This window comes from Stenella coeruleoalba (genome assembly GCF_951394435.1).
Source record: "Stenella coeruleoalba genome assembly, chromosome: 8".
NCBI classification, from domain to species: domain Eukaryota; kingdom Metazoa; phylum Chordata; class Mammalia; order Artiodactyla; family Delphinidae; genus Stenella; species Stenella coeruleoalba.
In genome coordinates this window covers 10,133,779-10,152,240 of record NC_137154.1, presented here as the reverse complement: position 1 = coordinate 10,152,240, position 18,462 = coordinate 10,133,779, and positions in this window count along the sequence as shown.

The following is an 18,462-nucleotide window of genomic DNA, read 5'->3' as shown; positions in this document are numbered from 1 at the left end:
GATAAGCTCAGTTCCTCCCTCACTAATCATCAAGAAAATGCAAATCAAATGACAATGAGATACCATCTCCCACCAGTTAGGATGGTCATTATCAAAAATCAAAAGATAACAAGTGTTGAAGAGGATGTGGAACCCTGTACACTGTTGGTGGGGATGTAAAATGGTGTAGCCGCTGGAAAACAGAATGGAGGTTCCTCAAAAACTTAAAAAGAGAATTACTGTTTGATCCAGCAATCCCACTTCTGGGTATGTATTCCAAAAACTTCACACCATGATCTCAAAGGGGTATTTGTCCTGTCATGTACGTTGCAACATCATTCACAATAGCCAAGATGCAGAAACAACTTAGCTCCATCAACAGTTGAATGGATAAAGGAAATGTGGTAGAGATATACAATGGAATATTATTGAGCCTTTAAAAAAGAAGGAAATCTTGCCATTTTCAACCACATAGATGAAACTTGAGGATGTTATGCTAAGTGAGATAAGCAGGACAAATCCAGAAGGACGAATACAGTATGATTCCACCCATATAAGTTATCTAAAATAGTCAAACTCATAGAAGCAGAGAGTAAAATGATGGTTGTCAGGGGTCAGGGAGGGGGAAAATGTGGAGTTGCTATTCATCTGACACGAAGTTTCAGTTACACAAGCTGAGTAAGTTCTAGAGATCTGCTGTACGGCTCGGTGCTTATCGTTAACAATACTGTATGTGCACTTGACATTTTGTTAAGATAGTAGATCTCATGTTAAATGTTATTACTACAATAAATAAATAAACACATAAATCCTTTTAAAAAATGAATAGTCCTTTTTTTAAATCAGAGAAATGCAATTTATTTATTTTATTTTTATAAATTCATTCCTTTTTGTACTTATTTATGGCTGTGTTGGGTCTTCCTTGCTGCACGTGGGCTTTCTCTAGTTGTGGTGAGTGGGGACTACTCTTCGTTGTGGTGCACGGGCTTCTCATTGCAGTGGCTTCTCTTGTTGCAGAGTACGGGCCCTAGGCACACGGGCTTCAGTAGTTATGGCACACGGGCTCAGTAGTTGTGGCTCGCGGGCTCTAGAGCACAGGCTCAGTAGTTGTGGCACACAGGCTTAGTTGCTCCGCGGCATGTGGGATCTTCCTGGACCAGGGCTTGAACCCGTGTCCCCTGCATTGGCAGGCAGATTCTTAACCACTGCGCCACCAGGGAAGCCTTGAATAGTCTTTTCTAATTGGAGGGAAGGGAGTAGAGTTTTACTGCCAATATGTGCAGAGTTTCTTTCTGGGGTGTTGAAAATGTTCTAAATTTAAATCATGATGATGGACGTACAACTTCATGAATATATGAAAAACCACTAAACTGTACACCTTAAATGGTAGAAATTATGATATTTGAAATACAACTCAATCAGACAGATATATAGATATACAGGAAAGAATAGTCCCTAACCCTTCTAGAGCTATAGTGAGGATTACATTAATATCTATAGAAAACCTTTAGGACAGTGCCTGACACACAGTAGCATGAGCTGTTTGTTATTCTTTCACTCGTACCCCAGAGAAGGACCAAATGTGTGTAACACTGGTTACACAAAGATGGTAGCAATATGGGCAGTTTTTCCCCTTATCTTATGCTTGTCTTAGGTTTTTCAGGAATGGCGTTTAAGATCAGGGGAAAGCTGAGCATTATTCTATAAAAGACAGCGGCTTCCGACAAAGAGAGGACCTTCTCTTTGCTGGAGTTGCCTGAGGGAGCAAATTGATTCCCATAGAAAAAGCATCCTGGAACGGGTGGTGAAGCACTGACATCTAGTGGCCAAGATGGATATTGCCGGCACATTCCGCATGGTCTTACCACTCTGCCGGGGGACCTGCCCATTGTTTCCAACTACTGATACTTGTAAGGGCTATTTAGCAACATGAAACCACTGTCACATCAACTCTCCCACATTTAGACCTGATAATCACACTTTGACAAATGGATTCCAAATATATATATTTAGCTATAAATATTGTCCCAGGGATTTGATTTATACCAGTAAAAGTTGGAAACCACCCTAGATTCTAACATCAGGGAAATTATCACCCAGAAGGAATCGGGTCCTGGCTCTTAAAGTGATGAGTGTGGACTATGGCCACAGATTTGCAGCCTGAATCCCGGGTCACAAACACACTTACACTCCCTTCCTCACCTCCTTCAGATCTATAGGCAAATGACCCCTCCTCTATCTAAAATGTCAACCCTCCCTGTCCCCTCCCTTGCTTTCACTTTCCTCCCACATCACCATTTCACACACTATATCATTTATTATTTTTTTTTTTTTTTGTGGTACGCGGGCCTCTCACTGTTGTGGCCTCTCCCGTTGCGGAGCACAGGCTCTGGATGCGCAGGCTCAGCGGCCATGGCTCACGGGCCCAGCCGCTCCGCGGCACGTGGGATCTTCCCAGACCGGGGCACAAACGCGTGTCCCCTGCATCGGCAGGCGAACTCTCAACCATTGCGCCACCAGGGAAGCCCTATCATTTATTTCTTTATCTTTGATTATCTGTGTCCTTCCCTGGAGTATAAACTCATGAGGGCAGGGATTTGGGTTTGTCTTGATCCTTCATGAATCTCCAGTGCCTCAACTAGAGCCTGGGACACCATAGATGGTCAATAAATATTTTGGTGACAAATTTATGTGAAATCAATGTTAAGGAAACACCATGTCATTGGCTCGTGCTGAGTACAACTCTGCAAAAGCAAGAGGTATAAACATTGCCAACTGTATCAGTCTGCATAGGCCGATACCAGATACCACAGACTGGGTGCCTTAAACAGCAGACATTTATGTCCTCACAGTTCTGGAGGCTGGAAGTCCGAGATCAGGGTGTCTGCAGGGTTGTTTCTTCTAAGGTCTCTCTCATTGGCATGTAGACAGCAGTCTTCTCCCTGTGTTTTCATAGGGTGTTTCCTCCGTGCGTGTCTGTGTCTTAATCTCCTCTTCTTATGACACCTGTCAGATTGGATTAGGGTCCACCCTGGTGACCTCATTTAATCTTAATCATCTCTACCTCCAAATACAGTCATTCAGAAGTACTGGGGGTTAGGACGTCAACAAATGGATTTGTTGGGGGTTGGGGGACATGATTCAGCCGATAACACCAATAAACACACAAAAAAAAACCTGGGACGTGTCAAGAGAATACAGGAGTCAGCTTAAGGGACTCCCGTGGGCCAGATATGGGAAATTTAAGCATGAAAATAAATAATGATAATAATGGATTATGACTAAAACAAGAACCTGTGAGTCCATACCGATAAATAAATGTAAACAGATAAATAAACAAATAAATAAGATGAAAGGAAATCTCTTCCTTACCAAAGAATGACAATGTGAAAAATGTATGGACTTCCTTGGAGGTCCAGTGGTTAAGACTCCATGCTTCCACTGAAGGGGGCATGGGCTTGATCCCTGGTCAGAGAACTAAGATCCCACATGCTGCACGGCACAGCCAAAATAAATAAATAACTGAAATGTAAAAGAAACAACAGAAAATTACAACTCTACAAGCATCATTTCAATCATTGATTCAAGCAGAAATCCTCAATGGTTGCTTAAACTTCGGGTGAAGATTAAATGGGCCACAGGTTACTTATACATTCTCATAGCATCTCCCTGCTGAATACCTTCATAATCACAGCCCAATAACTGCAGTGGAGAAGTTTGGTGGGAGACACCACCTTCACCAAGTAATCAAAGTTAATGTCACCAGTAAAGGGACAAGTCATGTGCCTCCTGATATGATGCACTGAGAAGGACACAGCATTGCTTCTATGATATTCCTGCTAAAAAACACATAACCTGAATCTAACGGTAAGACAACATCAAACAACCCCAAATCAGGCGACGTTCTACAAAACTGGCCTGCACTTTTCAAAACTGTCAGCATCAGGAACAAATGCAGGCTGAGGAGCCATTCCAGACTGAAGGCGAGTGAAGTGACGAGATGACCAAAAATAATATGTGACCCTGGGTAAAACCCTGGAGCTGAAAAATCACTAAAAGGGGCAATTTTAGGACAATTGACGGAATCTGAACATTGCCACGTATTAGATAATAGTGTTGCATCGGTGTTAAGTTTCCCGAATCTATGGTTCTGTAAGCAAATGTCTTTGTTCTTTGGAGAATCACACTAAAGATCAGGAGGAAAGGTCATGATGTCTACAACCGACTCAGATTATCTGAGCAAAATGTAGTAACTGTGTGTGTGTGTGTGTGTGTGTGTGTGTGTGTGTGTGTGCGCAGAGACAGAGTAAATATGGTAAAATGTCAATAATGGGTGAAGTATATATGGAAGTTTGTGCCCCTATTCTTGTAGTTTTTCCGTAGATTTGTAATATTTTCAAAACAAAAAGTTTTTTTTAGGCACGTCCCTGGAGGCCCAGTGGTTAAGACTCCACGCTGCCACTGCAGAGGGCACGGGTTCGATCCCTGGTCGGGGAACTAGGATCCTGCATGCCACACAGTATGGCCAAAAAACTTAAAATAATAAAAAGTTTTTCTAAAATTTTAGATGTTTCCTGCCAACAAAAAGATAATGAAGGGAATATTCAAAAAAGAAAAGATTTACCTTAACAGAAAGACAAATACCATATGATATCACTTATATGTGGAATCTAAAAGACAACACAAGTGAACCTATCCACAAAACAGAAACAGACTCACAGGCACAGAGACTTGTGGTTGCCGAGGGGGAGGGGGGTGGGGGAGGGAAGGACTGGGAGTGTGGGATTAGCAGATGCCAACTATTATATATGGGATGGATAAACAACAAGATCCTACTGTATAGCACAGGGGACCTATTCAATACTTGTGATAAACCATAATGGAAAAGAATATGAAAAAGAATATATATATATATATATATATATATATATATATATATATATATATATATATATGGGCCACTTTGCTGTACAGCAGAAATTAACACAACATTGTAAATCAACTACTTGTCAAGAAAAATTTTTTAATTTAAAAATTAAAAAAGAAAAAAGACTTACCTTAGGAAGGGAGAGTTATGAATGATTTCATCTCTTATAATGTTGTTCTAGTGCTTTGACCATAACAAGGTCACATTTCTTTCCTTCCCACAACAGAAGTGAGGAGCGAAGGGCCCTACATTTTTCTGTTGCCGACTATGGACCTATTTCATTCTATCAATGACCCAACAGGCTAGGTTTTAATGCCCATTTTAGAACTGAGGACCGTGAGGCTCACAGAAAGGTCACTCAAGGTCACTGACAAGGAGGCAGGAGCTGAACCAAGGCCCGACCCCTGTTTATCAGCTCCGTCTTTACATTCTCCACGCTCTGGGCCAGGCCGGAGCAGGTGCTGTCATGAAAGGCTGGGAAGACCCTGTCCGTGTCCTGGGTTCACAGTCCACCGCGTGTGGTCAGGCCACAAGTTCTTAGCGCTGGGGGACAGGACAGCAGAGGGGGATGATGCTAAAACCTAAGGGAGATGGGAGGTACCAGGGGCCCTTTTTTTTCCTTGGCCTCCAGATTCTTTCTCAGGGATCTGCCCTGCTCAGAGCCCAGGAGGCTGCCCACAGGCCCCTAGGGTGGGCCTAGAAGCCCTAGCGGAGATCGGAAGGTGGGGAGGGCACAGACACTCACTGCTGTGCTCTGTGATCCCAGGCCCTGCATCCCTCTGCCTTCAGAACGCCAGGTTCTGGGACTTCCCTGGTGGTTCAGTGGTTAAGACTCCACGCTCCCAATGCAGGGGGCCTGGGTTTTATCCCTGCTCGGGGAACTAGATCCCACATGCCGCCACTAAGACCCGGCGCAGCCAAATAAATAAATAGATATTTAAGAGCCCCAGGTTCTGGTGGTGCTGCTTCCTCCCTGGCCTCTCCCCACTCCCAGTGCCGCTGGCTCCTGTGCCTCCCAGCATCCCTCTTGGGGGTCACCCTGCTCCCCACCCCTGTACACAGCCCCTCCCTAAGCCTTTTCAATCAAACCTCTGGGCGGCCATCTGCTTCCTGCAAGGACTCTGACCCCTATACCAGGTGAGGAGAGAGAAGCGCATTCAGAGGAAACAGCACGCGTCCAGGCCCAGAGGCCAGGGAGGGTGCCGCCCACTAGAGGTCAAATGGCCCAGGCTGACCTACGGGAAGACTGGAAGGCAAGCTGTCCCAGTCCAAGTCACAGCTCTCAGCATTGAGCTGGGACTGTGACACCTCCCCTCCCCACCCCTGCCCGTATGACCCACTGGTAGCGGTCTGCCTGCAGCCTTACCTGAGCCAACCATGGGGACCGTGGCCTGGGCCAAAGGGGCCAGAGGAGGCAGGCCTAGGGCTCCAGTCCCCATAACACAGGTCCGCCTCCCGCTGCGAAAACTTGCGAGGCTGCTGTTGCCTGTACACCAGCAATGTGATTTCGGAGCCTCCAGCCAGTCTCGGAACCCTCCTCTACCTTTCCTAGCGGTCCGAAGCTCATTCCACAGGGTCAGCTGGTGTGTTTGATGCTCACCCATTAGCCCAACGTGTGCCAAGTCCAGATCCCTGTGAAAACGTGATTCCCCCTGGGGGATTTTAACTTCCAATCCAAACATTATTAAGAGAGATCAAATGCCTCCGCCTCCATGGCGGCCTCCTGGATGCACCCTGGAAGTGAGCTCCTTTTTCTAAATGCCCCATAGCACTTTGTCTCTTTTCAGTATCCTGCTCTAGTTAACTATGACTGTCATTTTCTGTCTTACAATGATTTTAAAATGGGTCTTATTCCTCCCATTCAGATGTGAACCCATTAAGAGTAAAATTCACAGCTGATTCACCTCCGTTGAGCCCCACCCACCAGCAGGCATATGCGTCGCCCGTGGAATGAATGAAGGAAGGAAGAGGTGAGCAAGGCAAAGGCATCACGAGGTATCTGGGTGCTCAGGAACCCAGCCACGGCGGGTGGTGCAAGGCAGGCAGGAGGGCATGAGAAGATGGCAAAGCCTTCCGCTGCAACTGCGGCCTCATCCCCCAAGTCAGCCAAGGCGTGAAGTCGCCCGAAGCTGCTGCCGCCGCAGGCCCTTTGGGCGGGGAGGGCCGGGTCCCCCGGCTGCTTTAAGAATGGCTTTGTCCATCTGGAGCAGGAGCGCATTAAATACACCCCTCCACACCCCTGTCACACCCAGCTCCCTCCGCTGTAACCAAACATGATAAAGATACCAGTCAGAAGCCAGGACCCAGGTCATCGCAAGAAAGAACAGGGCCTCCATCAAATCAGATTGGATCAGAAAATGCACAGAGGATCGGGTCCAGAGCTGTGCTCACCGGGGAGCAATGTGGCGTTAGAGATATGGAGAACAAAGCAGATGGGGGCCGGTGGGGCGAGACCCATTATCAGCAGAACGAACCTTGACCTCTGTCCTCAAGTGGGGTTCACCCAGGCCACCATCTCCAGTAGGTTCGTGCTGCAGCCCTGGGCAGGTCCAGCTCAGAGGAGGCACAATGAGGAGGAGTGAGGGGCTGCGAGGGGCAGCAGGGGCCTTCTGAGAATCCCTTTGTCCCTGCTGTGGGACTTCAAGCCAATTCCTTGGTTACGCTCCAGTTCTCAGGAATTTTCCGTACCCTGGTTAATAACTCCATCCCCCGCCAGCCCACTCCCAGGTTCCAAACATTTCCTTGTCTGCTTCCAGTTAACCCTTGCTCGGACCAGTTTCAAATTTCTGCCTCCCCCAAGGCCTTCTCTTGCATTTTACCCAAAGCAAATGTCAGAACCCTTTCTGAAGGCCGACCAGCCTGGTTGTGGGAGGTTGGGGTTAAGGCTCTGGCTATGCCTTTCCCTTCCCTGGACTCTGTGTGGGTATATTCCTGCCCCAGGAACTACTGCCTCCTCTCTGCTTCCTGCCTGTCCTCAAGAGCTTGGACCACAGTGCCCCGCGCCCCCCTAGTCAAGGACCCACAGAGTTGGGGTTATCAAAGCCCAGGATGGCTCTCACTCCCCATGGTCCTTGCCCCTGAAGGCGAGCAGGCTCCTGCTATCCCCAGGGGGAAACTCATTCATTCATTCATTCATTCACTTAATTAATCTGTATGGAATATCTATTCTGCACCAGCTGCTAGATGGCATCTCAGCCTCTGCCTACATACCTCTCACAGAGCAGAGCTCACTACCTGTATGTCGCCTTATCCACGGTCAACAACTCTATTTGCTCAAGGCTGGACCCCAGGAATGGGCTTTGGGAGCTCTGAAACTGGGCGTGTGTGTGTGTGTGTGTGTGTGTGTGTGTGTGTCTTCCTGGGATGCCACATTCTAAGAGGCAGCAAAAGAGGCACAAGTGTGGACCCAGGAACCAGACAACCTGGGTTTGAACCCCAGCTCTGCCCCCTGCCAGCTGTGTAACCCTTTAACAAGTTACTGAACCTCTCTGGACCCCATCATTAAAACCGGAGTACGTACTTCCTAGCGTTGTTGAAATGAGACTTAACTCACATCACACGGGTGCCTTTACAGATGTTAGCCATTATCATGCTCCCGGGCACCTATGCCTTACTGCCACTGGCTCTCATCTGCCTCCTTGCCCTGGTGACTTGTCTGGGTGGAAGGGGCTTTGTTCCATCTGCCCCAGGGAGATGGACTGCGCTGGGGTTTTCAAACTGTGTTCCTTTGATTCCCAAGGGTTCCATAGAGACGTCTTGTGGGGCTGGTGGGTCTTCATCCCCTCCGCTGCCTGAGCAACTCCGCTGTCCTCCTTTTTCTATAACGGCAGCACGTGCACGTAATGTTTTAGGAAAAGATATTTTGCTCCTAACAAATTAAATTTCTGTTGTAAAACTCCTACAAATTGTAATAAAAGACAAACACCCTAATTTTTTTAATGGGCAGAAGACTTGAGTAGATACTTCCTAAAAGAAGACATACAAAGAGCCGATAGGCACGTGACAAGGTGCTCAACGTTACTATTCATCAGGAAATGCAAATCAAAACTACAAGAGGATACCTCCTTATACCCGCTAGAACAGACGTGGAGCAGGTGGAACCTTCATATGCTGCTGGTGGGGGTACAAAATGATAGAACTTTGGAAAACTGTTTAGCAGTTCCTGCTAAAGCTAAACATCTGCCTACCCTGTGCTCCAACAGTTCCACTCCTGGGTCTATACCCAACAGAAATGCATGCACATGTTCACCAAAAGGCATGTACTAGAATGTTCATAGCAGCACTATTCCTAAGAACTCCACACTGGAAGCTACCCAAATGCCCAACAACTAGAGGAGAGATAAATATAGTGTATATTTACACAGTGGAAAAATACATACAGCAATGAAAATAACCGATCTGTACCTATACACAATACTGCTGTGTACCCCACAAACATAATTTTGAGCAAACGAGCTGGACACACAAGCATGCTTGCTACATGGTGCCGTTTATCTAAGGTACAAAAATAGGCCAAAGTAATCTTTGCTGTTTGAAGTTAGAGCAGTGATTACACTTGGTTCTGGGGGCTGGGTTTGTAACTGGAAGGGAGCCTGGGGGAGCTTTGGGGGTACTTGTAACATTCTGTTTCTTGATCTGGATAGCGGTTACATGGATATATTTGTGGAAATTCATCAAGCTATTCCCTATGACATGCATTGTTCTGTGTGCATATTATATTTTAAGTTTAAAAAATAATGATGTAAACTTTTAAGAAATCACTTGGAAAATACATGAACACTTAGTTTTTCTTTTAAAATCAGGTTGCACTAGCCAGTTGGAGACACAGCCCCACCCACCAGCAGGCATGCTGCCTTGAGACCCTCTGAGCCTACAGCCACCCTGGGACACAGCCCTGTCCACCTGAGGGGCCAGGACCTGGCCCTGCATACCAGTATGCTAACACTAGCCCCAGGACCCCCAGGGCCCTGCATCCAGAGACCCTGGGACCCAGCTTTGCCCACCAGTGAGCCAGCATTAGCCCCTGAACCCCCTGGGCCTCAGCTCCACCCACCAGCAGGCTGACGCCAGCCCTGGAACCCCCTGACCTTATAGGCAGAAACTCCAAGACCCAGCTTCAGCCACCACTGGGCTGGCATTAGCCCCAGGCCCCAGCCTCACCTACCAGTGGGTGGGTACCAGCCCTAGCATCCCCTGGGCCTTGACCCTGCCCACCAGTTCTGGGACACCTTGGGTCCCTCAACCAGCTGCTCCAGGATCCAGCCCCACCCACCAGCGGGCTGATATCAGCTCTGGGACCCCCAGGCCCCTGCCACCAGAGACCCAGGAACCTGGCTCTGACCACCAGCAGGCCAGCACTGGCCCTGGGACCTCCAGGGCCCTGCAACCAGCAGCTTTGTGACCTGGTCCCGCCTACCAGGGGCCAGCAGTCTCTGCACAAGGCAGGGCCAGGCAACCAACTAGACTGGGGGCCATCCACACCTACCAGACCACCCACAGTGGTCAGCTCACCACAACAGAAGGACCCACACAGCCCAAATACAGGGCATCCCTAGAGCATATAACTCTGGGACTATAGGGCAGTGCACTGCTGGGACGCATAGGACATCTTCAACAGATGGCCACTTCTCCAAAGTTGGAAAATGTAACCAACCTACCAAATACATAGAAATAAAAATAGCAAATTAGGCCAAATGAAGAGACAGAAGAATACATTCCAAACAAAGGAACAAGATAAAGCCCCAGAAGAAGAACTAAGTGAAGAGGAGATAGGCAACCTACCCAGTAAAGAGTTCAAAGTAATGATCATAATGATAATCAAAGAAACTGAGAGAAGATTGGATGAACAGACTGAGAAGTTAGACGTTTGTAGCAAAGAGTTAGAAAATATAAAGAAGAACCAAACAGAGATGAAGAATTCAATAACTGAAATGAAAAATACACGAGAAGGAATCAACAGTAAATGTTACAGAGGAGCAGATCAGTGAGCTGGAAGACAGAGTAGTGGAAATCACGGAAGCTTAACAGAAAAAAAGAATGAAAAGAAATGAGGAGGGACTTCCCTGGGGTGCAGTGGTTAAGAATCCGCCTGCCAATGCAGGGGACACGGGTTCAAGCCCTGGTCTGGGAAGATCCCACATGCCGCAGAGCAACTAAGCCCACGCACCTAGAGCCCGTGCTCCGCAACAAGAGAAGCCACCGCAGTGAGAAGCCCACACACTGCAACAAAGAGTAGCCCCTGCTCGCCGCAACTAGAGAAAGTCCACATGCAGCAACGAACACCCAACGCAGTCAAAAATAAATAAATAAATAAATAAATAATAAAAAATAAAAAATTTTAAATAAATAAGGAGAGTTAAAGGGACAATATCAAGCACACTAATATTCCCATTATTGGGGTCCCAGAAGGAGAAGAGAGAGAGAAAGGGGCAGAGAACATATTTAAAGACATAATAGGGACTTCCCTGGTGGGTAGTGGTCAATAATCTGCCTGCCAATGCAGAGGACACCGGTTTGATCCTTGGTTCTGGAAGATCCCACATGCGGAGCAATTAAGCCTGTGTGCCACAACTACTGAGCCCGTGCACCACAGCTACTGAAGCTTGCATGCCCTAGAGCCCGCGTGCCGTGACAACTGACCCCATACACCACAACTACTGAAGCCTGTGCACTCTAGGGCCCACATGCTGGAACTACTGAGCCTGTGTGCTGCAACTACTGAAGCCTGTGCGCTTAGAACCCATGCTCCGCAACAGGAGAAGCCACAGCAATGAGAAGACCACACACCACAACGAAGAGTAGCCTCCGCTTGCTGCAACTAGAGAAAGCCTGTGCACAGCTCCGAAGACCCAACACAGACAAAAAAAAAAAAAAAATTCAAAAAAAAAAAAGGCATAATAGCTGAAAACTTCCTTAACCTGGCAAAGGAAACAGTCATCCAAGTCCAGGAAGCACAGAGAGTCTCAAACAGAATCAACCCAAAGAGGACCACACCAATACACACTGTAATTAAAATGTCAAAGATTGAAGATAAAGAGAGAACATGAAAAGCAGCAAAGGAAAAGCAACAACTTAACATACAAGGGAACTCCCATAAGGCTATCAACTGAGATTTCAGCAGAAACTCTGCGGCAGAAGGGAGTGGTATGATGTATTTAAAGTGATGGAAGGGGAGAACCTACAACCAAGAATACACTACTTGGCAAGGCTTTCATTCAGATGTGATGGGGAGATCAAAAGTTTTACAGACAAGCTAGAGCTAAGAGAGTTCAACACCACCAAACCAGCTTTACAAGAAATGCTAAAGGGACTTCTCTAAGCGAAAAAGAAAAGGCCACAACTAGAAACATGAAAATTACACAAGGAAAAATCTCATTGGTAAAGGCATTTATACAGTAAAGGTAGAAAATCAATCACATTTAAAACTAGTAGGAAGGTTAAAAGACAAAAGTAATAAAATCATCTATAGCTGCAATAAGTAATTAAGGGATACACAAAACAAAAAGATGTAAAGTATGATGTCAAAAACCATAGACACGTGGTGGGGAGTAAAATGCATGGTTCTTAAAATGCATTTGAACTTAAGAAATTAGTAAATAGATGCACCCCTATGTTCACTTCAGCATTATTTACAATCACCAAGATATGGAAGCAATCTAAGGGACCATCAATAGATGAATGGATAAAGAAGATGTGACATATATATATTTGCAATATATATATACACACACACATACAATGGAATGTTACTCCACTATAAAAAAGAAGGAAGTCTTGCCATTTGCAACAACATGGACAGACCTAGAGGGTATTATACTTAGTGAAATAAGTGAAACAGAGACAGACAAATATTGTATGATTTCATTTATATGTGGAATCTAAAAAATGAAACAAATGAACAAACATAACAAAACAGAAGTAGAGTCATAGATACAGAGAACAAACAGGTAGTCACCAGACAGGAGCAGGGTGGGAGAAGGAAAGATACAGGTGAAAGAGATTAACAGGTACAAGTTTCCAGTTACAAAATAAATGAGTCACAGGTGTGAAACGTACAGTGTGGGAAATACAGTCAATAATTATATATTTGTATGGTGACATATTGTAACCAGACTTATTGCGCTGATCATTTTGAAATGTATAGAAATACCAAAGCACCCTGTGTAACAGGAAATAACATAGTGCTGTAGATCAATTATACTTCAAAAACAAAGACACAAACTCATAGAAAAAGAGATCAGATTTGTGGTTCTCAGAGGTGGGATTAGGGGAAGGGAGACTTGGATGAAGGCCCTCAAAAGGTGCAAACTTCCAGTTATAAGATAAATAAGTACTAAGGGTGTAATGTACAACTTGATAAATTTAATTAACACTGCTGTATGTTATATATGAAAGCTGTTAACAGAGTAAATCCCAAGAGTTCTCATCACGAGAGAACTAATTTTTTTCTATTTCTTGAATTTTCTATCTGTATGAGAAAATGGATGTTCACTAAGCTTATCGTGGTCATCGTTTCGTGATGTATGTAAGTCAGGTCATTATGCTGTACACCTTACACTTACACGGGGCTGTATGTCAATGACATCTCAATAAAACTGGAATATAAATAAATAAATATCAGGTTGTAAAACCATGTGTACGGTATTGTATGGCCTCATTTTTGTAAGTAAGTAAATATATTCATTGACAACATTAATGGTGGATAGCTCTGGGTAGTGGAGTTGAGTCATTTAAAAATTTTTATTAACCTATAAATATCTGCAATGAACATACATTATTTGCAATAAATGGGCCCCAAAATGTTCTTAATTAAAATTTTCATTTTTAAAGCCTGGAGAAACTCCACAGATCTGGGACTGGGGAGTGGAAAAATGCTCTCTGTATTGTTGGATGACCACGTGCCTGGGGTGAGACCCTGACTGAAAGATCCCAGGGGACCAGCCATCCCAAGGCCTCTCAGACCTGCTCAGAAACACTTGTCATGCTTAATATTCCATGCCAGGCTTGCCATAATTCACTTCTTTAGATTTCCTTCCACTGCTTGATTTGCTATGTTCACGGAACATTTCTGAACACCTGTGCCCTTGGCAGGGGGTACCATGCACTGGCAGTGCAGTTCGCAAGCCCCTCAAAGCCAAGTGTCAGGTAAGGCTAATGGCAAAGTAAATGTTGCTATCTAATCTTTCTGCCAAGCCAGTCTGGCACAATGAGATTACGCGGTTTCCCTGCTGGCGGTCACGGATCAGCCCTGGCTGACATCAGACTTCATGGAGAATGCTCAGTCCTAGAGTCAGGATTCCACCTTCCCTCCCAAGAGCTCCTCTGGGGACTGGATAGGATGGCTTCTCTGAGTGCCCCTGGGCTGTGATGGGCGGCAGGCATCACGGAATGTCCACTGTACACTCTAACCAACGGACAGAAACCAGGTGGATGTGTGTGGCCACAGAGCCCGGCCCGGGACCAGAGCCTCCCAAGACCAGAGCCTTCTAAGACCTGGGTTCCAGTCCTGCCTGTGTCACTACTTAGCTGTGTGAACCTGCACTGATCACTTAACTCTTCTGCACTGTGTCAATGGGGATAACGCAGGAATAATACGTTTTCAAAAGAGCATGTATCTCAAAGCACTCAGAAAAGCATGAAGAGCCACAGAAATGCAGTCCTGGCTGTACTGATGGGGGTTTGCAGATAAGCAGACCAATGATGTCAACTCCCTCCTTCTCAGGTCACTTGTATTGCCTGAGCAGAAAACCACCTTGCAGAACACTGAAATGGCCCCCAAATGGAGAAAAGCATGAGGCAGCCAGGTGGACCTTTGTGGAATTTTCTAGGAGGTTTCTAGCCCTGTATTAGCTTTCCATTGCTGGTGACAAATTAACACAAACTTAGCAACTTACAACACCTCACATTTATTATCTCAGCGTTTTTGTGAGTCAGGAATCCAGGCCTTGTTTGGCTGCAGGGCCTCCTCTGTTTCAGGGCCTCTGATAAGGCTGCAGTCAAGGTGTCAGCCAGGGATGTGGTATCATTTGAAGCTCGAATGGAGAAGGTCATCTTCTAGGCTCACAGGGTCACTGGCAAGATTCAGTTTCTTGGGGGTTGTCAGACTGGGGCCGTCAGTTCCTTGCTGGCTGAAGGCTGGAGGTCACCCTCCGTTCCTTGCCATGTGGGCCTCCTCATGGGGCAGCTTGTTTATTCAGAGCCAGCAAGGGAGAAAGTCTACATGAAGAGTCTGCTGGCAAGACCCAAGTAACAATCTCACATAATGTAATCACAAAAGTGACACCCCATCCGCTTTGCCATATCCTATCGACGAGAAGCAAGTCATCGGTCTTGCGTACGTTCAAGGGGAGGGGATTACAAGAGGCATGAATACCAGGAGATGAGGATAATTGGGGGCCATCACAGAGTCAACCATGTATTGGGAATTGGTGACATCAAGCGTGTCAGCCTCCCACTTATGAAGTTTTCCCCGAACTTCAGTATCTTCATCAGTCCCATTAGGGCTTCCCATTAGTGTGGTCCAAAGGCCTCCCCAGGTGGAAAGGAAAGGGGCCTCCCCCTCGGTCCTCTCCTGACCTGACCTCAGACTCCTCGAAGGCATGGCCTAGTTCCATCTTCCTCGTGGATGCACCCCCAGCAACTAGACCATGCAAACCCAGGACAGAGCAGGTACAAAATAAACACGTGTTGAATGAACGTGTGCATGTGTCCTGCAGGTTACTGCCTGAGGAGTCTGCCTCCCAAATGTATTTCTCCTCTATCCAAAATTCCCATGTGGGTCCCACAGACAAGCAGTTCCCCACAAACCGTTGCCTCATCTTGGGCTCCAAGCACTGCAAGCCAGCTCCAGGAAGCCCAGGGGAGCGTCCCTCCTAGATGGACTCTGGTCACCCCACCCTGACTGCCTGGATAGAATGAAAGAGCCCTTCTGGATGGCCCAGCGACCAGGGGTCTGAGAAGTATTCACAGTCCCCACCCAGCTCCTTGGAGCTTTGCCTCAGCCTGCCAACCTTGTCACCCCTGCCATAAGACACGGAGCGTGGACAGATGTCACTCATGGTTCAAAGGACCAAAATGGAAGCAGGGATGATGACTGGTTGTTCTTTTCTTTTTCGTTTTCTTTAGTCGGATTACATCATTTTACTTGAAATGAATCCAGTGTGTCCCCTCCAAGGCCTCCACAGCCTTGGGCAGAGCCTAGGACACAATTTTGCCTTCGCTCCTACTGTGTGGCCATCAGTGGCTGAGCACTTCACCTGCTGTAAAGTCAGGTGTGTCTGGGCTATTGTCACCGAGTGAAATTTACCTCTTCAGGTGTTCAATCTAGAGATAGACTACTTTTATCCCCCCACAAAGTTCCCCCATCCCCCCTTGTAGTCAGTCTCCTACTCTGACCCCAGCCCCTAGAAACCACTGACCTGTTTTCTGTTCCCATCATTTTGCCTTTTCCAGAATGGCATATAAATAGAATCCTACAAACGTAGCCTTTGCGTCTGGCCTCTTTCACTCAGCATAACACCCATGAGATTCATCCCGTAGTTCATCTGTTTCTGTGGCTGACGGTCCTCCATCGTTGGCCATACACTGCTCACTTATCCAGGGACCAGCTGAAGGACATCAAGTTGTTTCCAGTTTGGGGCAATTATGAAAAAAGCTGTTATAAACATTTGGGTCCAGGTCTTTGTGGGGACATATGTTTTTCATTTCTTTTCAGTAAATACCAAGAAGGGGGAGTTCTGGGCCAAATGGTAGGTACATGTTGACTTTATAAGAAACTGCTAAAAAGAAAATAAATTAAATAATTTTTAAAATAAATAAAACATTTAATATATATATATATATTTTTTTTTTTTTTGCGGTACACAGGCCTCTCACTGCTGTGGCCTCTCCCGTTGCGGAGCACAGGCTCCGGACGCGCAGGCTCGGCGGCCATGGCTCACGGGCACAGCCGCTCCGCGGCACGTGGGATCTTCCCGGACCGGGGCACGAACCCGTGTGCCCCGCATCGGCAGGCGGACTCTCAACCGCTGCGCCACCAGGGAAGCCCCATAAAAAATAAAAATATTTAAAAAAGAAACCGCTACACTGTTCTCCAAAGTGGCCGTACCACCTCGCCTTCCCGCCTGCAGTAGAGAAAAGCTCTACTTGCCCAGCATTCTCGTCCGCACTCTTCATTTTAGCCGCTGTATGTGGATGGCTGGCGAGCGCTCTGTGCTTAACTCTCACAATTCCATGGAATTGATGGTACTATTTATCTCCCTTTTACTGATGAGAAAACTGAGTCTCTCAGAGATTGGATCACCAGTCCCGGGTCTTGCAGCTATTCAGAGGCAGCGCTGGGCTTCAAACCCAGAACCTGGAGCCAAGGCTCTTCCTGAGATTTTTCCACAGTCTCCAGTACATCTCAGTCCATGGGTACATAAGGGAGCAGGCACAGGGAGTGACAGAGACCCGCATTCAAGCCCCCGTTCAACCACTTCTTACCTATGTCACCTCAGGCAAGTGGTGCAACTTCTCCGGCCCTCAGTTTCCTCATCTGTAAAATGGGGATAATAACGTCACTTACCACAATGAGCTAAGAGTAGTGGTCAGTGAATCTAAGCTCCCCTGTCTCCCCTCACTGCCAGGGAAGAGAAACACGTGAACGATGTTGTTCTGTGTCAGTTACTGCAACGGCTGGCTAACGGCAGAAACCGCCAATTACAAAATCATGAGTCTCCTCTGAGCACGTTCCCAAATCGCTCTTAACGAAGCCGAGTTTACAGGGGATTAATTAAAATGCTATGTTGAACCCTTGACGCACCATATAACTTACTGAGGGAGATAAGAGATGAATAAAACACACGTAATATTCTTCATGGTTCATGCCCCACATCTCAATCCTGAGGGTTCCTTGCCTCACCCTACTCCACCCAACCTCAGTTGCCTCCATTTCTAAGTTGGAAAGTATGCAGATCCTCCTTTATTTTTTTTTAAAGTATCATGAACAATTTCATATATGCATAACATATATATAAAGCGTAAAGAATCATGATGATGCCCAGCGTGAGACACCATGTACCTTTGAAGGCCCCAGAGAGCCCCCAGCACATGCCCCTCCCTTCACCCTCCAGGAGGGACCCTTGAGCCAGGCTTTCCATCTGCTGCTCCCAAGGCCTAGGCAGGCATCTTTAGGACCATCAGCTCCTCCACAGAAGGGCTGAGATTCGCCCAAATAGCGTAGATCAAAGGAGAAATGCTCGAGGGGGAGGAAAAGAGAGCAGAGAGAAAGCAGGCATCAAAAGATGTGAAAATGGAAAACACGGGTCAAGGATCTGCATTTGGGGCACAAAGGTGTCTTAACGGGTGGGTTCGAAATGCAAATATGCTTCGTACTAAACACCAGTGGTCCCAAACTTGATCCACACTCCCCACCCCTCCGAACTCATCCAGAAGCACTGGGGGAAATTTGGAGCTTTTATAGAATCTGTGTCTCCCAATGTTGGAGAAACCAGGGGTGGCCCAGGGAATATGATCTCAGAGCAAACTCCGTAGACAGGTCTCGCCACCTACTGGCG